This window comes from Phoca vitulina, unplaced genomic scaffold (genome assembly GCF_004348235.1).
Source record: "Phoca vitulina isolate PV1807 unplaced genomic scaffold, GSC_HSeal_1.0 scaffold7, whole genome shotgun sequence".
NCBI lineage: Eukaryota > Metazoa > Chordata > Mammalia > Carnivora > Phocidae > Phoca > Phoca vitulina.
The window spans coordinates 46561911-46585873 of record NW_022589710.1 but is presented as its reverse complement, the minus strand read 5'-3'; positions in this window follow the sequence as shown (position 1 = coordinate 46585873).

The window sequence follows — 23963 nt, the reverse complement described above, 5'->3', positions numbered from 1 at the left end:
CGCGCGCGCGCGCGCGCGCGTGTGTTAATTTCTCACCTGGGAAAGTGAGAATAACCTAAAGCATTAAAAAATGCTCTCTGTATGTTAGCAAGTCAGAGGGGCCTGGAGAGTTCTTTCTGACTGAACTGTGGTCCCTGTGCCCTTGGGTTTTCTCAAGTCGGGGAATGTCGACCAAGCCACATGGGTGGAAACTGTTTGTACATAGCACACAAACCCACTCACATATTATGTTCCCCGAGAAACATCAGCACTATGGGTAATGGATGGATTCATCCCTACTGTCCTTCCAACAAACCAAAGAATGCAGCCCCCCATTTTGATACTTTGCTACCTACCAATGGCTTTAAAGCTACTTGTCATGAAGCCCGGGGGCTGAGGTCAGAAAGATGCCTCCCCCCCACTCCAGCCTCTGATCTCCATGAGCTCGTCCTTGCAAATTCCATGCCCCTGCACCACAGCAGATGCAAACCCTCGCCCCGGAGGCGCACATCTCTACATGGGACCAGCTCCCCCAACGCTAGGGGCTGCCACTGCCGAGCAGGTCCTGCCTGGGCTTTGAGAAATGATATCTCGAGGGGGACGTTTAGTTCCTCAGTGGAGTTGGCAGGTATATTTCTGGCTTTTTCTGTACCCCTCGGAGTGAGAAGTAAATTCTTCGCAAAGAAACCGGGGAGGGTAGAGAATCCAAACCACTGTCAGGCTTACTCCATAAATGATTTCCACTTCAGACCCTTCCCAGACATCCAGGACCTCGACTCCCTCTTCCCCTTTCGCTGCTTCCCTGACATTCCCTCTTTACCCATATTTCTCCTCAAACTCAAGCCAGGGTGGCCATCACCTCGATGGATTACTCAGCTGCTAAATCCTCCATCTCTCCTTGCTTTTCTGGTCAACATAATCAAAGGATGTACTTCCCCCATACGAATTTTCATATTTATTGGCTGTGACTTGAGCCAGGGACAAATACATGGATATTTCAAGCTCAGCTAAAGAAGTCACCTCTGAAGAGAGGGAGACTAAATAATTTAAATATCCAATATTTGTCGTACTTGGTAATTACTACCCCATCCCCACCTCCACCAGCCACACAAGCTGGGATCAGTGTAACCTTTAAAGAGAAGGAAAAGACACTTTTCTTCGGGCTGATGGCAATCTGAATCCATTATAATTAAAGATTCCCCTTATCGCCCATCCCAACTCATCTCCTTCTTCCCATACTCTGTTGGCACCTAAAGGACCCTCTGCCCCGCGGAAATCCTAAAACTAGAACCAAAAAGGTCAGCGTGGAGACTGGGACAGTCTGGTCATCGACAGGAGACGCTGCTGTGAAGTTGCGTGGTCCTCTCTCACGCGTGGTCCACCGGGGTGGAGGCAGTCTGTGCAGCGAGGAGGGGTTTAAGCACACTTCCTGGAACCCCACATTATCCAGTGTATTTATTTCAGGGATGTCGTGGTTCCTTGGGGTTGGGGGGGGGGGAGTACAAAAATGAAAGGATGATGGAGCCAGCACTGACTTTGGTAGTTTAGTTTGCTTCAGGAAAAAAAAAAAAAAGAGGAAGAAGAGCACGAAGTTAAGCAGGTCCGGGAGAACCTAGAGTTTCCATTTTATTATTCTTTTAAGCCTTCCGAGGGACCAGTCCGCGCGCGCCCGCACGCAGACGCCGGGACACCAGCCCCGAGCGCGGCGGGACGCGGCGCGCCGGAGGGGAAACCGGGGCGGGTCACCGAGCAGGTGGGGCGACGTGCGCGGAGGGCCCTTGGAGGGAAACCGCGGCTGGCCAGAGCGGGACCCCGGAGAACCCGGAGCTGGACACGCCGTTCGGAGGATCGGTTCTCCACTTTCCCACTCTGCGCGCCCGGCGCGCCGCCCAAGCCCCGAACCGGCGGTGCCTGGGAGTCGGGTCCCGCAGCCCCCGCCGCCGCCCACGCCGCTCGGACAACCCCAGGTTCCCGCGAGGCGAGCGCGAAGGTGCCCCGGGGCACGGAAATCGCGCCCGTCAGTTCCGCCGCACGCAGCAGCCCCCGAAGCCGCGAACCAACTTTGCCTCCGCCGCAGCGCCGGACCAGCTATCCCCACCCGTGGCGGGATGCGGGCTCCCCTCGCAGGGCGTGCGGGGCGCAGTGCACCCCGGGCCGCGTCGCCCGCACCGCTGGGGCGCCCCGGGTCCGCCGTGCCCCGTGCGCGCCCTCGGGGCGCCCCACCGGGACCGCGGGGCGAGGCAGCGCTGGCCGCCTGCAGTTTCCGAACCCGCGCGGCACGTTCGATTTCGCCCCCTTGCCGGGATCATGTGTGGTCTCCAGTATGGAAATAAATATTAAAGTCAAAGGGCCCCCGGGGAGGCCTTCTCGGACGGGACAGGACCTCCTTGCGACATTCCCGCACCTGTTCTGGGCTAGCTCCTCCCTATTCCACAGAAACTCAAATATTTTCTCGCCGCGGGGGTAGATCAGAGAGAAAGGGTGAACGAGAAGACGCCGCTCTTACCTAAAAGTGAGGGTTTGTAAAAGGGGGTGCGGGAAAAGTTAGAGGAGGGTTTACACCCCCCCAGAAGGAAACCCAGAAGTGTGCGGCTTTGCCCCTCCGACGTCCCCCAAGCGCCCCCAGGGTTCCTGCCACTTCAAAAATGCCTAGAAGGAGAACTGCGACACCCAGGACGGAAACAGCCGGACAGGCAGAAGGGCAGACCGACCGACCGACCGACCGAGAAACAGAGCACCTACTGGTTGTGGTAGCCGAGGGGGTCCGGGATGCAGAGTTCTGACACGTCCATCAGTGCCGTTTTAGCATTCCCAGTTGGTAGAGAAAGGCGGCGGGGAAATCACGCGGAAGAGCGAGTGAAGGGCACAGGCGAGGTGCGAGTCCGGGCAGGGGCACAGTGAGCGGGAGAAGGCAGAGTGGGAGGAAGCGCCGTGGCGGGGCGAGAGGGAGGCAGAGAGCCGTGCGCGCACAGCCCAGCGCTCCCACTCATGCACACACTCCAGCGGGCAGAGGGGATGGGAAGCCGTGGAAGAGGTTCGGGCACCAGACACTTGGAGCCCACTAACCCTACTGTAGCTTTAAGGCTGGGAGACTGATGTATGGTTTGGCTCCTATTGGCTATCTCTCAGGGGCTGGACTTAAAGTGACAGAATCGAGCTGGGGTGGGGGGAGGGGGGTGAGCCTGAGAGACTTCAATGGAATCAGACGCTCAGGCGAGGTCCCCACCTCCTGAGGAGTAAGAGCACCGAGCTGTAGAGCCGCAAGTCCTGTCCTCTCGCCATTAAAGAAAAAAAAAAAATTGTCCAACTGGCTAGTGGGACTGGGGGGTTGACAGATGTGCTGTTTACATACCCCGCCCCACCCGCATCCTGTCCTTTAACTGGCAGGCCCAGCAAACTCACCTCTCAGCCTTTTAGAATGGGTTTGTTTTACAAATTGAAATGAGTCACATTGCTCCACTCTCACATCCAGTGGAGGCCAGGGCCTTGGAAATTCACAGCCTCAAGGCCTGTGTTGGGGGCACAAAAGTGCAAAGGGTCAGGTGGGCAGGTGAGGTACAGCCAGAGAGAGCAGGAGAGAAGCAGATTCCCTTCCCGTGCCATCACCTGGGCCCGTTGGTTCTGACCCGCTCTCCTAGGGCTAGATGCAGGGTGTGCATCTAAAAATGCTCTCTAGATGTATAAAATGATGCTCTTCATTGGCAATGTTCAGAAATGTACCGAGGACACAGACATGAGCAAATAAATCCCTGTCTGCTTAGGAAAATACAATTGTGGCTAAAACAACCAACTTCGAAGCCCGCAAGTTGACACTTCAGCATACACACCTGAATCCCCAGCTACGAACACACCTGCGTCCCTGTCTGCTGCTCCCTCCATGAACCGGAATATTATGGGCTGCCACTGTACCAAAACAAGCTATAAGTTATGCCCCAATCCTTCTTCTGGGGCTTTTCATCTTTTGAGATGTGCCAGCCACAGAGATAATAATTTGATCGTTCAGATGAGTGTGGGGAGGGGATAGGTACAGAATTATTTAAAAGGGGGGGGGGGGCAGAAAAAGCCCTCCGGAGAGACCACCACCTTATTCTCCGATAGTCTACGGAAGACAATGAGCAGTAGGGGGAAGACATAATTTTATCATCAAAATAAGGTCTAAATGGAGTGTAACTGCAGGCAGTATTCAAGCACTCCAGGAATAAAAGCAGGGAGGTTGGTGAGAAACCCCAGGAGGGGCTGGGGAACGGGCAGCAGGACCACAGATGATCCTTGACTTGGATAAATGTAAGCGCGTGCAGGCTGGGAAACAGAGCTGAGATTTTTCATATGTGCTAAAGTGGAGGAACGCATGGGATTCTCCGGGCTCAGGGCTCAGGCAGGCATCTCACAGAGAGATGGATGAAGATGTCTGCTCTGGCAGCAGAACCCCCAGCAGCCCCGGATTTTTTTTTTTTTTTTTAATCACATAGGTACTTGGTTGTATTAGAGGCGGAAACAGGGTGTGGAGACTCTTTCCTTAACCACGGCCTCTACACAACCACCACCCCCTGCCAAGACCTCAGTGACTGGTTTCTCCGCATCCTGTCCAGCCCCCTGAAACTCCCTTCTCCAAGCGCCCAGAAGCCCCGGAGCGCTTTGGAAAATGCACACCAGGTGTGCCCTTGTGTCAGTGGGGAAAGAGGTCCCCAAGGAAGGCCTCACAGGACAGACTCCTGTGTGTCCCTCTGCACCCTCCTCAGCCCGTGCCATACCACCCTCAGTCTTTGTACCTGCTGCCTAGAACGCCCGCCTTCTGGACGGCACCAGAACCTTCTGCTATTCAGGCTGCAATTATATATGTATTGGTACGAGTAATACCCACCCCTCACTAGATTATAAGCCCTACGAGGGTAGGGACCATGTCTGTTCTTGTTTCCCAGAGATTCCCCAGTGCTCAGTGGTGCCTGATACAGAGCAGTTGCTTGATAAATATTTTGTTGAATGAATAGAGGTGTGGCCACGTGGGGTGGGGTGGTAGGGCCTGCTTTGGGACAGGCTGGCCGCCCCAGAAGGGGGTAGGTGGCATCGGGCCAGTGGCTCCCTGCTTTGGGTGGGTGCACCATTTTTAACTGGAGACAGAACACGCTTGATAGAACAGGAAAAGAAAGACAACTTCACAGCCCCGGGGCAGTGGATTCAAAGCCGCTGGGGGCAAATGAGGGAAAATAAGAGGTTTTGTTGGTTAAAAGTCTAGGCTACTGCCCACCCACAATCACTGCCTGTACCCAGGGCAGGAGGAGGAAGGTAACCGAGCGGCTCTCTGGGGGCTAGCTGATTGCCCTCCAGGGAGGGAATGAGGTCCTTGAGACCTGCTTCCTTCCTCTCCGCGGGGCTTGTCCAGCCTCCTCACATACAGCTGTGGGGCCGAGTTCTTTCTCTTTCCCTCCCGGCAAGACAGCCTGTAGACCCTGCCGGAGGGGAGAAGGGGGCTGGCCAGCAAGGGGACCCTGGTGACCTGACCCAGCTTGGCGGGGCCAGGTTTTCCTCTGGTTCTCCAGGCAAAACCCCGGGGGGGGGGGGGAGGGTCCCATACTGTTCCTGGGACCAGTCTTTTCCCACTCTGTCCTCACCCAGCTCACAGAGGATGGGGTTCCCTCCCAAAGCCAGGGGCGACTCCCATGCCTCTAGCTCAAGAGATGGCAGTGCCACCTGGAGAGTGCTGAAGACGACTCTGTGTGACCTCACCCAGGTCTCGCTTCTCCAGAACACAAAGGTGGGGAGGGGGAGGGGGGTTGGGGGGTGGAGGTCCAATGAGTGGGTGGGGCTCCTGGGTTCCTTCAACCCTGAAATTCATTATTTCATACTTGCACAGCTCACCCAGAGCAGGTGCTGTTTGTAATCCCCCCCACCCAGCCCCGAGCTCTATGCCACCCGCCCCCCCACCCCCATCACTATCTTGTGTCCCAATACTGGCAGCCCCACATGGGCACGTCAGCCAAAGGGGACTGGGACAAAAGGCATTAGACACAGTCATTGTGGATGGTGTAAGGGGACAGCAGCTCACTTCGTTCTTGTGACAAACTCCTTTAAATGAATAGTTATTACATTTACAGAACCTTAGAGCTGGGAGGGGCTTGGAGAATCATTTAGAACCATCATCAGACTTCACAAATAAGGAAACTTATAAATTTCCCTGTGTGAAGAAGTGACCTACACAAGGTCACACGGTGAAGAATGGGCAAAGCATGCCGTCTTTGGTGCCTGGATTTCTACTCACTCAACTCCTAAGCCTTTGTACACGTGTCGCTTCACTTTCCCTCCCTATTCCTCCCCCGAGTTCAAGCTCCGTGCTAAGGAATACGAAGCCAGACCAGAACAGTGCCATTGGCAACACCCTCCACACACACTTGCACCTGGTGGGGACCAGGCTGCTGAGTCCACACCCTTCCCCACACGGTTTCCTGGGAGACAAAAGGAAGCACTGATTGCTGGGCACCCATTTGCTGTCCTGCTGTCCTGCCACGAGAAATGCTTCAGCTGGTAGGTAAGGAGGAAAACATACCCAGACACAGCCTGGCCCACTCTGTTCCTCAAACCTGTGCTTCCCCAGCTACAAAAAAGTACCAAGTGTGTCGTGGATGGCTGAACACGGGTCCACACGGACCAGCCACTCTTTCCCATCCCAGTCTGGCTAAGGCCTTAAAATGGGCTGTCCCATGGGGTCCCGGGTACCTGCATCTGGACCTTGAGGGCCACCCAAGTGGCCTTGCTGTGATCTCCGCAGCTGACCCCCACACAGCACACCTTGCCACAGGCCCGGTGAAAGTCTCCACCTTTAGCAGAACCTAGGCTTGGTGGGGACCTTCCCTCTCTTGTGGCAGCCTCCCCTGACACCAGTCATTTCTACACACACGGGCAGTGGCAAGCAGTGTCTCCTCGATTCTCGAATCCCCTCCCTGGGCTGTGCTCCTCTGGGCCCACAACCAGCGGAGGCTTTTCCCATCTTTTAGGCAGGGTCGCTCAGCGTGGGCCCCGGCGGAGCAGAGGACCTGATGGCTTCATCACTAAAAGATAAGGACCAACAAGAACTTTTGGAGAGTCGGCCACACGTTTGCAGGAAACGTGGAACACTGATTGTTGGATGATGCCACCCCTGTCCTTCACCCTCATCTTCCCTGAACCCACGTTTCCAGGGGAGGTGATGCATTGGGAAACACACAAGTGCGTCGCCACCTCTTACCACCGGCACGGGAAAGAGAAGATATCTCCGTGGAAATGTCTGAGTCACAATCCAAGCTTGTTTCCGATCCACCCCAGAGTCGGGGCTGGGGGAGGCGAGTCCAGGAAGTGCATCCATTGACTGTCCACAATGACTAAGGTGGGCCTGGCCTAGACAGTGAGCCTAACCTGTGCGTCGCTGGGGACACTACTGATCAGGCCAGGGTCCCATGGACTCCTGGCCAGGGAAAGTGTCCCCAGCCACACACCTCTTTGGACCCCCTATCTTCTCACATGCTTGAATTTGGGGTGTGGGGTTATATTCCTGAGGGGTGGTCAGCAGACTGTCAGCCCATTGGCTGGCGCATGTCCCAAGGATCATAATTAACTGATAACGCTAATACAATGTGAGTTTGTGCTCCCATAATAGTCTCCTGCTGACAGATAAATGCTGCGGGAACGTGATGGCTTTTCCTGAAGCTGTAATGGCCCATTATTGGGGCAAGAAGCCTCGTGTATATGAACACTACCACCATGACACCAAAGATAAAGTATGAAGGAGATGTCTTGAGTGAGTAAATGCCTGGGTTTCCTCCCACCACCACCATCCATTTTATGATCAGAAATCCCTACTGGGGGTCCTGGAATAGCTTCCAGATATTTCGAAGCTCCTGTATTCATTTTTTTTTTTTTTCTGAGCCTCAAGATCCCATTCTCACCAACACAGCTGAATAGTATATTAAAGTTCTCTGTCTACCCAAAAAGATTTCTTCTTCCTGCAGGTCCCATGCAAGATGGCGACTGCAACAAACAGGCAAGTTGGGAAGATGAGAAAGGTGGGATAGGTCTCTCCAAAGAAATGAAGATCTTTTTCCCTCCTGATCGGCAGGAAACTAGGAACACATCAGGAATGTAATAGCTTTGTCCCCTGCCAAATTTCTGGGGGGAGGCGGAAGAGGAGGAGGAGAGGAGGGGTGGGGGAGAGAATACACCTTGATAGTACCTGGGACCTAAGAGGCATTGAATAACTAGCTATTGATTGAATGAGTGATCTAATTAAATATTTTCCTTTACAGTGCATGTGGGTTTTTTTTTCCTTATAACAAAGAACTTTGACCTTATTTTCGTCTGTGTCACATATTAATTTATCATCCAATTTCTTGTGACTTTTGCATCAATGTAAGTATAAAACAGAGTTGATTTCAAATAGTAAGACACACAGTTTGTTTCTAGGGTCTCATCATTGGGAAACGGACACCTTCTGTGGCTGTTGATAGTTTTAACTGCAAAAACCTCATGGTCAACACGGGCCACATAAAGAATGAACAGTTTGCTTTGCAACTCACAAATTATGCTTCCATGTACATTCCTATTCTCAAGAATAATTAACTTAGAGAAATCATAGGATACACGAAACTTTTGGAAAATTAATTCTAAAGTACCACGCACATGTCAAGGGTTATTATTAAGTGGGAACAAAGAAACATGTTGGCTAAGCTTGTCTCCCCGGCATTAATGACACCAGACTCGAAACTGGGAACATTCAAATGTGTTTTCATTTCCTAATGGCTCAATTAAGGTGGAGCTTCTGATTTCATTACTTTTCCAGAATAAAATGCATTTTATTTTTGCTCTAATAAAATGCTCTATGGAGAGGGGGAAAAAAACAGCAAATGCTTTTAGGTTTGAGAAAAAAATCAAATGTACATGGTTTATAAACTGTGAAGTGCTCTCCCTATATAAAACATGATTGAGATGATAGCTTTTACCTGTGTTCTTATATGAGGAAAGTGCTGGCCGACCACCACCTTCACAAATGTATATTGTAATGAAACCAGCCCCATTGGTGAACTCCCCACAGCTCTGAACGGCGTAATTATGAACGGGTCAGTACCAATTCCAGATGAAGCCTCGAGCTTTGTAGCAGAACCATCTCAGACGTCTTTAGTCTTCATCAACAGTTGGGAATGCGAAGCTTTGGTAGAATCCCTGACTTAGGAGGGTTTGCCTCCCCAAGAAGGACAAGACAAGGCAAGAAGGGAAACTGCAGAAGAACCAGATAGAGTTTAAAGGGGTGGGTAAAAGGCAGTCAACGATACAAGATTTAATATGGATAAACACCAGTAACACACTTGTCAGCAATGACCCTAGAGTGAGCTGGCCCGCAGGAGAGCCGGCGGGAGGGCATCGATGCAGAGAGACATCTGGGGTCAGAACAGATAGCACATTAAGCATGGGCCTCCAGCTCAATGGCATGACAAACACTGCTTTGGGGTAATTCTACAAAACCCAGCCGAGCAAGGAGCAGCAATAATTCCTTTTTACTCTCCCTTACTAAAAGCACAGATGGAATTTTATGCTCAGCCCTGAGGGACTTGCTTCGAAGGCAGACTGGAAAGGTGATAGGGAGAGGACTTGGAGAGGGTTGGAGAAGTTGTCAAAGGCCTCCTGCAGGTCTCTGAGCCCCACCAGGAGAGGGACGAGGGTGGGATGAGGAGGGAAGCGTTGTCCCTGTGTGCAGACAAAGGCTTGGGTCCAGGCATCCTCTCCCTCTCTCTCTCACTCACTCTCTCGGTAGGGCTGTCTCCATTCCCTCTGACTACCTCCCTTTCTCTCTCTTGGTCAGCATCCCACTCAGGCCGTCCCCCCTCTACTTCCAGTGCGTGAGACCTGGTTCACTAAGGGGCCACATGATGCACCCCAGAAGTGTAGGAGGGTAGCTGTCCGAATTCCTCCCTTTTCTGCCCTCTGTGCACTGTTTCACAGCATCATTTCTTTGTATAAACCTTCTAGAAAAGACACACATGCCAAGCAACCCGCTAAGTCTCTTTGAGGCTGGGTAGGAAATGGCAGCCACCATAGCAGTACTTGGTGTCTCACTGCTTGGCATCTGTCCCCACCTCAGTTCCCCCTTCTATCATCTCTGGGCTTACACCTCCAAATAAAGTGTCAGCATTTTTTTTTTTTTTTAAAGATTTTATTTATTTGTGAGAGAGAGAATGAGAGACAGAGAGCATGAGAGGGAGGAGGGTCAGAGGGAGAAGCAGACTCCCCGCTGAGCAGGGAGCCCGATGTGGGACTCGATCCCGGGACTCCGGGACCACGACCCGAGCCGAAGGCAGTTGCCCAACCAACTGAGCCACCCAGGCGCCCAAGTGTCAGCATTTTAATGCTTGCCTCAGGCTCTGTTTTCCAGGGGACTGGCGCTAAGATAAAGACAGTCAGCAAATGGTTTAGGGCCACCAACTTTCTTTCAGTTTACACTATCTTATTATCTACTACCCCTTTCCTTGGTTAGAGGAGACGGAGCATAATGAGTACAATGAGCACAATGATGGATGGATTATTATGGCTCATCCCTACACGAGTTACAGACTCTCCAGTTTAGAAAGGCCCACGTGGACTCGGCCCCACCCACCCACCCACCCACCATCCACTCAGATCCTATGGTTCTGAGTCAGTTGCCAAAATATTCAGATCAATGGTGTCACCCGGAGCTAACCAACCCTTCCCCTTCCCCATTCACCTTTCTTTTCCTTCCATACCCAGGAGGCCCAGTACATATGGTGCTCTCTCTTCCCCTGGTTTCCTTCATCCTGAGCTCAGCCACTTCCTCGGGTGACCATCGTCACCTCACGCACACCCCTAACTTTAACGTTCGGCTTCGAGCACCAGGAGAGCCCAGTGGCATGCCCGGAGCGGGGCGGTGGCGACAGGCCTCCTTGGACGCAAACAGTAAGAGGGTCATCGTCTATACAGACATAAAAACAACACTAAAGCTGATTAAAAGCTGCTTTGTGTCATCACCTGACTCCAGCAAGTCAAAATAATGTCAGTGATAGAATACTTCTCCCCAAGAAAAGTTCTTGTTGTTCTGAGTTGTGATTGCTGTTGAATTTTCCTAATGCAGGTCAATTCCAAATTAGCATGTTTTCCTTAGCTATTCTTTAATGCAAATTGCATTCCATGTGGAACTTACAAAGTCAGCCCCCCCCACACTAACTTAGCTATACTCAGCTGCGGGGGGCGGGGGGGTCCTCAAGAGTAGATTCCTAGTGTCGCCGAATTGTTCCTGCTCATGTAAGGGGCAGTGTGTCTGAGTGTCTGTGGTCTATGTAGATCCTGTGTTCAATGGGTGGATTTATTTTTATTTTTTTATTTTAAAGAGTTTTACTTATTTATTTGACACAGAGGGAGAGAGAGAGAGAGAGAGAGAGTGCACGTGCCCAAGCAGGGGGAGGCAGAGGGAGAGGGAGAAGCAGGCTCCCAGCTGAGCAGGGAGCCCGACGTGGGGCTCGATTCCAAGACTCCAGGATCATGACCTGAGCCAAAGGCAGATGCTTAACCACTGACCCACCCAGGCGCCTCTCGGTGGATGGATTTAAAAGAAACAATGACAGCACAGAGATTCTACAGACAGAGAAGACACCTGAGGTGCTTCAGTCTTGTTCTTCTATGTGACCACTTGGAGTTTTCATTTGCGTTTAAAATTTAAAGCAGTGTAAGGGCAGCACTAGGAGCTGTGATATTTGTTAGTTCAGTAATAGTCACTACCTGAAAAGTTCCACTGGGTTTGTACCATATCTTTAATGTAGAAATTTATTCTTTGTTCTGGAGTGTTATGGTTTGTTTTTAAGTTAATCAACAAATTGGGAAAATAATGCTGACTGTTAGTTACTTCACAATTATACTAAGTCTAATTTTGTTGCACAGAGAACAGTGGGTCCAGGTGTCAAATATTCAAGGTCTGCCCACCCTCCCTCCTTTTGCCCGATTGTTCTTGTCTCAGCCCATCCCCAGTTGGGCTAGCTGTCCTGAGAAACAGAAAAGGCGAATGTCCACATTTCCTTAAGATAGTTTTAAGGGACCCCCTTCGCCAAACAGATCAGCAACAACCATCCCTGAGCCCCGAAATCCCCTCAGCATCTTCACCATGCCCCCATTCACTCTATTCTCCTCCAGTTGAAGAATTCTGCCTTTCTACCAAATCCCAGCAATGAAGACAAAATCTCTTTATTTCTTATTCATTATTCCATGGTTGATCCTCTGTTTTGGTCCATTACTAGTATTGTAACATTCTCATTTTCTCCCTCCTCTTCCTTGATCGTTGGAGACCTCCAACTCTAGTATGAGTCTCCAGACTCAATGACCAGGGCTGGAGAGGGTGGTGGGGACGTGCATTTACTGAGCACCCACTCTGTGCTGGGCACTCGGCACTGTCCTGCCACTTAGCCCTCACATGGGGTCATCAAGCCCACCCACAACCATGGTGCGTATCATCCCTCTCATTTTATCTATTGAAGAGAAAACGAAAGTTCTGAGAGTAAGTGTGAAAGGCCAGAAGACAATTTGAGATTAGAACCCAACTCTGGCTCACCACAAAACCTGTGCTCTCTGTCTATTCCATGTCACCTTAATGGAGTCCATGCCAACTCTGAATCCTATGACAAAAGAAGAGGCTTTCATGGGCTAGCCTGAGACCCTAAGTGCAATGGGTAACTGGGAAAATAGGTGCTTAGGTCTAATCAACTGATTTGTAAGAGGACTTCAGGAACATAGCCTCTGGGAAGTCAGTATGGGCCAACCTATCCCCACGTTCGTGAATTTAGCCAAGACATGTAGAAGTTCTTTCAAATCAGAATGACTGTGTTCTCAGTACTGGAGGGAGAAAATGTGAGAAGGAGAGTAACATTGGGGAAGAAACCAACAGATTTTATGGAATGATGCCAAAGGGTAAATTTTAACTTTCTATGACTTGGAGACGGTGAAGGGCAGCCGGAAGAAGGAGGAGGTGATGAAAAGGAAGACAATCTGCTGCCAAGCAAAATTTCCTCATTAGGGCCAATTTGCTTGGTGGGAGCAGGTTCAAATGGGCAGCAATTTTGAAACCAGCTGGATGTGCTTCAGTGATTTCTGCAGACACACCCAAGAAATTTGAGGGTCCCCTCTGGAGGTAGAATAAACTCCCTACTAAACTAAGGAAATCTAGTCACCTCTTATTCCTCATATTCCTTCCCCTCCCCCTTCCTGGTGGTTTGAAAGGCCATGGCAAGATTGAATAGTTGCTTTTGTTTCCCTGTTTCTTCCAACATCAACAAATGCACACTTCCTTTTATTCCTCGGATCCTGACTAATCTAGCCATTCAACCAAGGAGACTCATTTCTTGCCCTAGTATCAAAGGATGGGCCAGAGGGTGGGTCTTTCCAGAGACTGTTCCTTAACAACACTTCAATGACAGCCAACTGGCTGGTCCACCGGAGAGACTCATCCACAAGCAAGAATATTTTTTACGTATGGGATCACAAAAGCATCATTTATTTTTATTTTTATTTTTTTAAGATTGTATTTATTTACTTGAGAGAGAGCAAGAGAGAGAGAGTAGGAGAGAGCACAGAGGCAGAGGGGGAGCAGACTCACTGAAGAGCAGGGAGCCCAATGCGGGGCTCAATCCCAGGACCCTGAGCTGAAGACAAATGCTTAACCGACTGAGCCACCCAGGTGCCCCCAAAAGCATCATTTTAAAGCAATGGTTTTCAAGCTTTACAAAAAGAGCCCCAAAGAGTCTTTCTTCAGGTGGAACTGTATATAGAACTTTGTTATATGAAACAGCAAAAGAGTAGCTTTTCTGGTTTAGGCAAGCAGGTCCTTCACCCCCACCGCAGGAAATCCACAAGCCACCTCTATAGAATCCCTAGTTCTCCCTGGAGCACATTTTGAAAATCAAAAGGATATCTCTAAAATCAGTGTTCTATAAATAGCATCAACTCAATCAACTCGACCAGTCCTCCAAGATTAAGAAATGGGAATAATACGCACACTTCTGAGGGTTGTCTGGGCAACACCTATTTGGAGTCCCTGGGGCCATGTTGGAAGAAGCCATGTTTAAAAAGTAGCAACCTGCCCAAACACTCCTGCTTTTTGTATCCCTGTCCTTTGCGATTCAGATTGAGGCCAACCCCATTTAGGTGGCAGGCCTTGCGGCACACTTGTGAGCGAGGACCAAACTCGTCATCACACACAGGGAGTGCTGCATGGGGCTCTCAGCATCAGGATGTACGCTGGTAGATTTCCTATCAAGTATGAAGATGGTTACTAGGAATCTTAATATTGGTAAAGTACTTTTTCTCATGTAGTACTTAATGATATTAAATAGTGTTAATGTCACTTTCATTCACTTGCATGGGACATGCTTTCTTGAGTGGGATCATAAGGGGTGAATCAAGACACAAACTGACGCTTTGTGAATTACAAGGCACACTCCGTGTGCTGATGGGAGAGTGTCTCCAGGTAAATGTGTCCTGTCACCAGTATCTGGGGGAAGCAGCTGAGAGGCACCAGCAGAATAAAGGCAAGCAGACGAGCTCAAATCCTCACTCGGCACGTCATTAGCTTGATGACTCTGGGACATGTTTCCTCCCTATCCAGGCTTCCTGAAATCTCTACAATGGTTTGTTGCAGGGTAGTGTGCATACAGTACTGTGTATGGTGCCTGGCACATGGGATCTGCTTCCACTCCATCCTTTTGCCAACGGAGGTCCTGACCTCAACTTTGGAAAGGGGAAGGCTGCCTCTTGCTGTGATCTTCCCTTCCTATCCATCGTCCACATTATGCTCAGCTCCCCCCCGGGGTGGGGGGGTAGACTACAACTAGGCACCAGCCAGTGGCTGACTTTGTTCACTGTGACAGCCCATGTATGTCCTATTTGCCTGCTCCCGCTCTGTCCCATCTTATTTCCAACTCTGCGAGGATGTGGAGAAGCACCTTCTCAGCGATAATTACAGAGTAGCTCCTTAGGGCCCAGCCACCCTCTGCCTACCTCACCACCAACTCCCCAGCCTCATAACCCAAGTGCTGAATGCCTGGCCCATCACGGTGAGCTGCAGATGCTCGCGCGAGATTACGGTCACGGCCACACAGTCAGGACCACCCATTAGAGATGCCCGTGGGAGTGCCTTGAGCCTTTGTTATGAGTCAAACATGGAATCTCAGGCTGACCTAACAGCTCACTGGGATCTGAGTTCTTCAACAAGGCTTAGGAGAATTGCCATTCCTGCAGCCCCAGGCTTATCCCATGTTGGAAATCCTCCCTTTTCCTACACTCCTGTTAATAACAGCAGGTGTTGCCCCGACAACCCTCAGAAGTGTGCATATTACTCTTATTTCTTAATCATCTTAGAGTTAGAGTCATTGATATGTAAATATCCAAACACTGGCCATTTCTTCCCCCAGAGAACCTTTTGGAGGTAATGGAGAGACAAGGGTTATTTAATCTTCCACAGCTGAGCTCACCTCACCTCACTGCTGTGGCAGAGAGGAAGCTGAATACTTTGAGGTCCCCTTTACTCCCCAGCCTCCCATCTCTGGGGACCTTTCAGTGCAGCCACGTTGAATGGCATCAGACAACAGCCCAGGCAGAGAGGCATATGACCCCTGAGCCCCCCTGTCCGGCCACTGGGCAGCCAAGTCATCTGGGATGTGTTGGGACCATCTCCGATGTAGGAAGGTACAGTGGAATGAAAAACAAATGTGTCCTTTTATGATTCCATGACCAACAGGGTGAGAGAGCTCCCTGTCCGATGTCTGCAGGAGCCAGGTGGCAGCCTCTCAGACAGGGCGGAAGCTCTATGTGTGTAAGTTGCCTTGCCATTTCAAAGCCCTTGCTGGATATTGTCTCATGGATCTTGTCAGCTCACGATCAGAGGCAGAATAGTACCTTCCATCCGGCAAGGGGGACATAAATAAAGTCAGTCCACCCTCTGTGTGACACTCCTGGGTCCCTTGTTAGTGGGGGTTTTGTGGAATGAAAAGATAGTGAAGATTAATTGCATGTCCTTGGAGTTTGAGATGGAAGAGCCCAAAAGGTAAGCAGGTGCACAGGTGTAGGCGTGTGCAATAGCACATCTTTATAATCTGCTGAGTCTTGTTATACTCAGTGCCCACTATCACGGGAGACCCCCGTGATAAAGCAGTAGGTTTGCTGAGGTGCCTCTAATACAGCCATATGGGCTCAAGACAAAGGGAGACTTTCAATCCCCGGCCCCCAATTCCATCTCTGCCCAGGGGAAAGGAAGAGTTGTTAATCCGACGGGGATGGGTCGGTGCCCAGGATGTGCTCGGGCCACACTCTCCTGGAGGCAGGGTCGCTCCGTGTTCAGGCTTTGCACGCCTGCCCCAGACTCTCTCTTGCCCTCTATCAAGCCTCTTCAGAGCCTCTGGACTCCTATAGGCAGAGCCGTTCTCCCTCTTTATCCTTCCAGTTCCTCTGTCTGCAGCTGAGCAGGTGAGGGTCTGCTGCAAAGCCCAGTGCGCATCTTGGAGTCACGGGGAGGGGGCAGGGAGCAGGAGCGCAGAGCAAGCATGCACAGGGGGAAACCCAGTGGTACCCACGGGGGCCCTGCCAAGGTCCACAAGCTTCTCCATGTGCCACCCTCGCATACCAGCCCAAACACAGAGCACAGCAACGGGACAGTGTCACAGGGACCGTGCAACAGGGCACTCTCGGCCTGCTGTGCTTCCCCAGGGAAGGGGGCAAGAGCCCCCTCTGGCATGGGGGGCTTTCCCACCCAGAGGCCTCTAGCCAGGGCAGCAGCACCTAGCCCCTCCCCCTGCCCTGGGGCCCCGTGAAGGGCACCTTTTGCCTCTTTGTTTTTCTTTTGCTGTTCTGTCGCTTGTAGAAAGTCAGAAAATAAGGAGCAGTGGAGTTCTGATGGCCTCGGATCCGGCCACAGCTGGGGATAAGATCTGCAGCCAAGCAAGCCTTTGGGACTTCTGCGTCTGTGGGACGCACGCAGGCCCCGGGGGCTTGGCTAATGCAGCCCATGTTACCTTGCTTCCTGGCTCTCTTCCCACACGTTGCCTCCTCCTCCTCCCCGCTCATGCCTACCTTCCCCCTGGCCTCCCTCCTCCCTGTCCCTTCCCAGGAAAACCATCCTTTCCCTGCTCTGGTGCACGCAGCAGCCCTGGACTCCCGCCTCCCTTGGCCGCTTCCATGGGTGGTTCCAGGCTCTGGACCCGGCCTTCCATGCTGACTCCTCCAGGTATGAGCTACTCAACTCTCTGAGTCTCTGGGCCACGGGGATAATGATGGTACTGACCCTCGGGTGGAGGGTGGGTGGTTCTGGGGACGAACTAGACAAGGTGTATAAAGCTCTCCGGATAGTGTCTGGCCCAGAGTCATCGCTCAATGCTTACTGTGTCTTCACCCCGAAAAAAGCACTCGCTTGTGTTTTAAAGGTACAATGCCAGAGTTTTACTTTGTACGTTCCCCATGCTAGAGTAATTTTGCCTCTGTGTCCCTTTTCACACCTGGCAACACCAATACCAGCCTCGGCGACAGTGTTTGGAGGGCATCAGCAGGGCCGGGCTAAATCAATCCATTCCGCCCAGAGCAGAGTGTCAGACCATCATGGGCACTGACATCTTCTTGGATGATAGAATTATTATTATCAAGACCTAGCACCTGTTTTGGTTTTGCAGAAGGAAGAATATGCCTCGCTATTCATCAGCAATGGTCCTACCCTATCATCGTGCATGGGATTCTAGGGGGTGATTTCAGAGCAGTGATTCTCAAAGGGGGTTCCACTGACCAACAGGATTGGCATCGCTTGGGAATTTGTTGAAAATGCTAAGTCTTGGGCCCACCTCAGACCTGGGTGGGGCCCGGCACTCTGTATTTTAACAAGTGGTCAAGTCATCCAGAAGATTCGGATGCACGCACTACTTTGGAAACCACTGCTTTAATGGTTTCCCGAATATTAAGTATTATAAGCTCTTAAGTCTATCTTCTTGCAGACCATGTCTCTAGCTTCAAACAAGCCCAGACGAAAGGACTTTTGAAAATGGTCATGACTAATTTTTAATAAGAATACATTTTAGGGGCAAAAAAACCTTTACTGATCATACAGTCTGCAGTTCACAGTGTGTCTCATTGAACACGAGCTGATCACCTTTCTGTTTTTAAGATCTCATTTTTTTCTTTTATTTTTCAACTTTCAATTGAAGTACACTCACAGAAGTGTTCACATATCTAAGGGTACATTTCACTGAATTTTCATAAGATGAACACGTCTATGTACCCAGCACCCAGATCAAGACAATGAACGCTGCCGGCAATCCAATGTCCCCCGTCTGGTCACTATCCCTGCCCCCCAAGCATTTATTTTTCTTAATTGTAGGAATATTTTAAACGAGGAAAATTAACTCAAAGAAGGAATCCCTAATCACCTCACACTGAAATTATTTTAATTGGGCTCATTCCCTTCCACACATATATTTTATGTAGGTTTGGACACATGTATGCATTATGTAGTTATAATGTACGCAGTTTCCCTGTGGTTAATACTCTTCATAAGCATCATTGAAAATGACCCCACATCACACCCCTGCACCAAAGCCCCCACTTGTTTTGCTCTGCCTCCATATTTAGGCTGCTTCTCATTTTCCACTTTTGCAGTGAACCTCTCCGGACCTCATGCTTCCTTCTTCTTCTCTGGAATGATCTCCTTAGAATCAGCTCCAGAAGTGAAATTACTGAGTAAAAGGCCCTTCACAGTTTATCAGATCTCTTTATTTTTGACACTGTTTTTTAAAAACGCATATCCCATCACATTCTGGTAATATTTTGTGCATTTCTGAGCTCTTCCCAGCATCTTAGAATTCTGGAGTCCCATCCTCCTGTGAACTCAGAAAAATACTGTTGTCCACTTTGGGCCTGGGTAGAGAATGCTAGTAAGTTAGCTTGGCCAGGAGCCAGGCGTTGGGACAACTTTCCCCTGGGGCGGGGGTGGTTTGAGGAGAGTGTAAACCTTCCCTGGGGATCCCCAGAAGAAGCTCTCAGTGGCCAGCCAAAGGTTCAACAAAGCCCTTTTCTGTCCTCTGAAGAGACAGAAATCGTGGAGGAGGGGCACAGTGAGGGAGCATAAAGGTGGACAAGACAGCAAGAGCGAGTTCAAATCCACAGAAAGTGTCCAGCTGCCTAGAGCAGTCACGAGGCCGTGCGCTGATGGGGCAGGACGGGAGTGGCTGTTTATCCATGTGCTGCTCGTTCTCCATCCCCAGGGGACTTTCCTTTTCCCCTCAAAAGCTGGGCAGTGCCCAGAGGGTAGGATGAGTCTGCAGCCGGCTCAGAACTGGGAGGTCCAGGGTGGGAGTACCCACCTGGGGCCACGTGAGACTGGCAGGCCCACTTGGACACAGGCCAGAGAAGCAGGCTGGGATTAGAAAAAATCAGGCTGTGGGGTGTACATGAAAATGTGTTTCTGTCATCCTGGAGACAGTATAGCCATGGTAGGGGGCACGGCTTCCAGAGCTAGTTTCTCTCGGGTTTCTGATCTGTAAAACATGGGAAATACTGTACCTAGCTCATAGGATTATTGTGCAGGTGAAGTGAGCTAATACGAGACAACTCTTAGAAAATCATATTCGATAAACCTACCCCTGCACACACTGTGGGAACCAGTGCTTTGGCTTGAAGACGCAGCCAGGTGGGGAAAGGGTAATGCCCTGTGCCATCGCTCACAAACACAGCAAGTGCCAGGGTCAGAAATCCTGGCCCTGTCCCCAACACCCCCACCCATCCATTCATCTGTCGCCTATGGAGAAGGTGGGAAGGGCTCTGGAACAGATCAGGTCAATGACGGCCGCGCCCACAACGTCTACTGCCAGCTCCTAGGGCCCCGGTGGGCACTGGGGGACACGCCAAGACCCTACCTACACTTCGCTGGAGCCTACCGAGGCTCCTGCCCTTCCCCGCCCGTCCCCAGAGATGGGGGAGAGGCATACAGAGGAGAGGGCATTGGACCTCTGAACACCAGTCCCCTGGGTCTGGGGAGGAGGGAGAGAGCACACGTGCTACTCACCGTGGGTCATCCCCGGTCAGAGCGGGAGGTTGGGGGCTGAGGCCGCCTGTGTTGACAGGGAAGATGCAGAACTAACCCTGAGTAGTTGCTTCCTGGGTGCTGGACCCTGTGCTAGGTATTCTGACGTAGTCTCACACATGTGGCTATGTTATCCCCATTTCATGGAGAAGGACACTGAGGCTCTGTGAAGCTAAGCAACTTGCCCCCTCTGGAGCATCTATGAGTGCCCAGCATTGCGCTGGCCACTGAGGGGGAGGCAGACAGAAGACCTGATCATTCTCCTTAAGAAGAGCTCACTACGGCAGGAGAAATGCCTGCCGAGCTCCACGCTGACACAGACGCGAGCGCCCAGTGAGCTAGCTGGTTGGGGTGCGGTGGGGATGGACCAGAAGGGGAGTGGGAGGCTCTGATGGGAGGGACCATGAAGGCTGGGAGCCGCCGGGTCGGGGTCGGGAGCGAGGCAAGCAAGCGAGAAGGGGTGAGGGCACGCCAGGCCCTTCACAGGCACCCACTCTGCCTCCTGGCCCCCAGCTGCCCCTGGGGAGCCACACCTCCGTGCCCAGGAGGGTCTCTACTGCCTCAGACAGCAAAGAAGGCTTCCCGGAAAGGAGACACATCCAGAAGGAAGATGTGTCCCCAGGATGAGGTCTTTCAAGGGGAGACCCTGCAGAATAAAACAAATATTGATTTCAAATTCTCTCCCCCGTGGCCTCTGCAGATAAAGCCCAGGATCTCCCTGCACAGACACCCCTACACTCCCGTCCCCGTGACCCACGCCACAGGTCCTTGTGGGGCGTCCCTCACAAGTCTCTGGCCTGAGTAGCCGAGCACAGAACAAAGGACCGTGTGAGAACATCTCCTGTTTAAACAGTTCATTCTGTGGGGTGGGCGGAACCCCTCACCCCTGTGACCTCCGCATTCCCATCTCTAAGATGGGACTGATGTGCTTTTCCTCCCCACTTCAGAGGGCAATGTGGAGCTATGTCCCTGGGAAAAGGCTGCGGCTGCTGGAGCCTGGCTCCACCCAGTGAGCACCTGCTGTGCTAGACAGTGGGGGGAGCAAAGAGAGCTAGCCAAGGGCCCCCAGCTGTCAGCAGATCCACAGCCTCGTACCAGGGGCTAGCAAAGTACCACGGGTGACAGGTGCACAGAGAGACGGGGTGGGAGCGGGGGTCCTGGAGGCCACAGAGAGGCAGGGAAGAACTCACAGAAGAGCTTGCCAAGCAGACGTTCTGGGCACGAGGAAGGGCACTCTAGATGGGGAGATCAGGGGACACATATACAAGGGCAGGCGAGCTGGGCCAACTAACTGCACAGAATTCAGCCGGGGCGCAGTAGGCCAGGGGGTAGTGACATCAGCTTGGAGGCAGACTGCCCCACTCTGAGTGACCCTGCCCAAGTCACTAACCTCTCTGAGCCTTGGTTCCCCCCTAGGTGCTACTGCCCTTCTGGGGCCTACCACCGCTGGAGCAGAAGGAGGTACACACATCCAGCACTGAGAAGAGCATCTGGCAAGGGCTTAGCACTAAGTACCGTTGGAGATGCTGCGGCTGATGCCAGAGCAGGTCCTCGCAGCCGCAGACACAGCCAGAACGCTCCTCCTCTAGCTTCCGGGTTGGAAATAGCTGGGGAGCCCGAGATACACGGGGTGAACCTTCAAACAGGCAAACTTCAGATACTAGGCCCTTTCAGCTGCCCAGACGGCTTCAGCATCATGCTAAGGAAAAAAGTAGCGGGGTGGGGGCTGTGACAGAGCCGCTCATCAGCCCTGTTCCCCCCTTGCAGCCGGCACCTGGGGCGCAGACCCTGGCATCCCGATGAGGGGCTGTGCTCTGTCCTCCTGCTCTCTCTGGGACAGCGGCACGCTGGCGAGGAAGCCCGCAGAGAAAGACAGCTTCTCCGATAGACCGCACGCACGGAGAAGGACCACAGACAAGCGCGCCTCGGAAGGGACGCGTCGGGGCCGCCGGACTGCGCACGGGGCGACCCTCGCGGCCGGCCTGACAGCAGCGGGGGGCGGGGGGGCTCCCCGGAGCAGCCGCGTCTCGGCCGAGCGCCACCAGAGGGCGCGCTGGATCTCGGAGTGCGCGGAGCTCCGCCGGGCGCGAGCGCGGGCGCGGGTGCCGGGGGCGGGTGCCGGGGGCGGGTGGGCAGGTGCATGGCCAGGTGCGCGCCGGGCGCCAGGGAGAGAAGAGCGAGAGCCTGCGTTCCCGGGAGTCTGCCCACAACACGAGAGGTAGGTTTTCCAATGATCCAGCTCCGAGCAATCAGGGCAGAGGACTCAACAGTGATCCTAATAATAGTAAACTTACCTATTTGTCACCATGTGCCACACACCGTAGGTCAATCCTTGCCACAAGGCCACCAGGTAGATGCTATTATTGCTGCACTTTACAGTCGGAGAAACTGAGCCTCAGTGTGCCAGAGGCCACACAGCTGGCAAGAGCCCAAGCTGGGATTTGAACCCCTAGGGAGTGGCCCCAGAACCTGTGCCCTTATCCAGCTCTCTATGATAATCCCTCTCCAGTGATCCATTCTCTTCCTTCCACCCGAGGGTTAATCATTTCTCACTAGCGGATCCCTGGTTAAAGCAGCTCAACCCTCCCCTGCAGAAGTGTGTAGCTACATTTCCACTCAGCAGGTTGGCATCGCTCCAGCTGTAAAATTCAAAGACCAAACCACAGCCTCCAACAGATTCTCAAGTAATTAGCATTTATTTAATACTTACTATGTGCCAGGAACTGAGTTGATGCGTTTACATAGTTTCTCACGCAATACTCCCAATAAGGTGCTCATTCCTCTTTCCATTTTACGTATGAGGAAACAAAGTCAGGGAGGTAAGTGATTTTCCTTGGGTCACACAGTTAAAACCTAACAGCTTCTGGAGCTCCCACCACCAAACCCATTCATTCATTCATTCATTCATTCATTCAGCAAACCTTTGTGCCAGACACTGTTTCGATGCTGTGGATTCAACAGGTGACAGGACAGCCAAAACCCTTTCTTTCTCGGAGCTTCCGTTCCTCATCAGTTAGAGGGAGAGCCCTGCTGGCATGAACCCAATTCCTGTTTCTGGATGGCTTATGAGAAGAGACCATGTGTACTGAACAGAAAGGAAAACCAGTTTTTTGCATATGGTTCCGTACATGAGATAACATTCCTGTCCTTCACCTGCAGGATAAGATACTGATAGTCGTTACTGGTAGAACTGTGTCCCCTAAAATTTGTGAAGTTTTAGCCCCTAGTACCTGTGAATGTGACCTCATTTGGAAATATGGTCTTTGAAGATGTAATCAAGTTAAGATGAGGTCATATTGGAGCAGGGTGGGCCATAGTCCAATAGGACTAGCATCCTTATAAGAACAGAACACACACGCACGCACACGTGCGTGTAGAGAACATCATGGGACGATGGAAGCAGAAGTTGAAGAGCTGCATCTGTGAGCCAAGGAACCCTAGGATTGCCAGCCCCAATCAGAAGCTAGGGAGAAGCAAGGAGGGATTTTCCCCTACAGTTTTCAGAGAAAGCATGGTCCTGCTGACAGCTTGATTTCAGACTTCCAGGCTCCAGAACTTGGAGACAATAAGTTTCTGTCATTTTAGCCACCCAATGTGTGGTACTTTGTTAGAGCTGCCCTAGGAAACTACTATAATGGGGTGTTAAATTTAATTTTTTTCTCATTAATGGGGATGAACCTGACCTGCCCACCCACTGTTTCTCTCACCCCATGCCCGTAATGCCCACGGTCAGGGGGATTGCCATGGCCATGCCCTAGTACAAAGCTCGCCGGCCGCAGAGGCATCCATCCCAAGCCTGCGGTCTCAGCATTGCTGTCCTCTACCTGTCTGAACTAGCCCATGGTTCCCAGGCAGGATGACAAAGGAGGATCTAGTTGGCAGAGGCAGGGCAGACGGCAGGCAGGTGTGC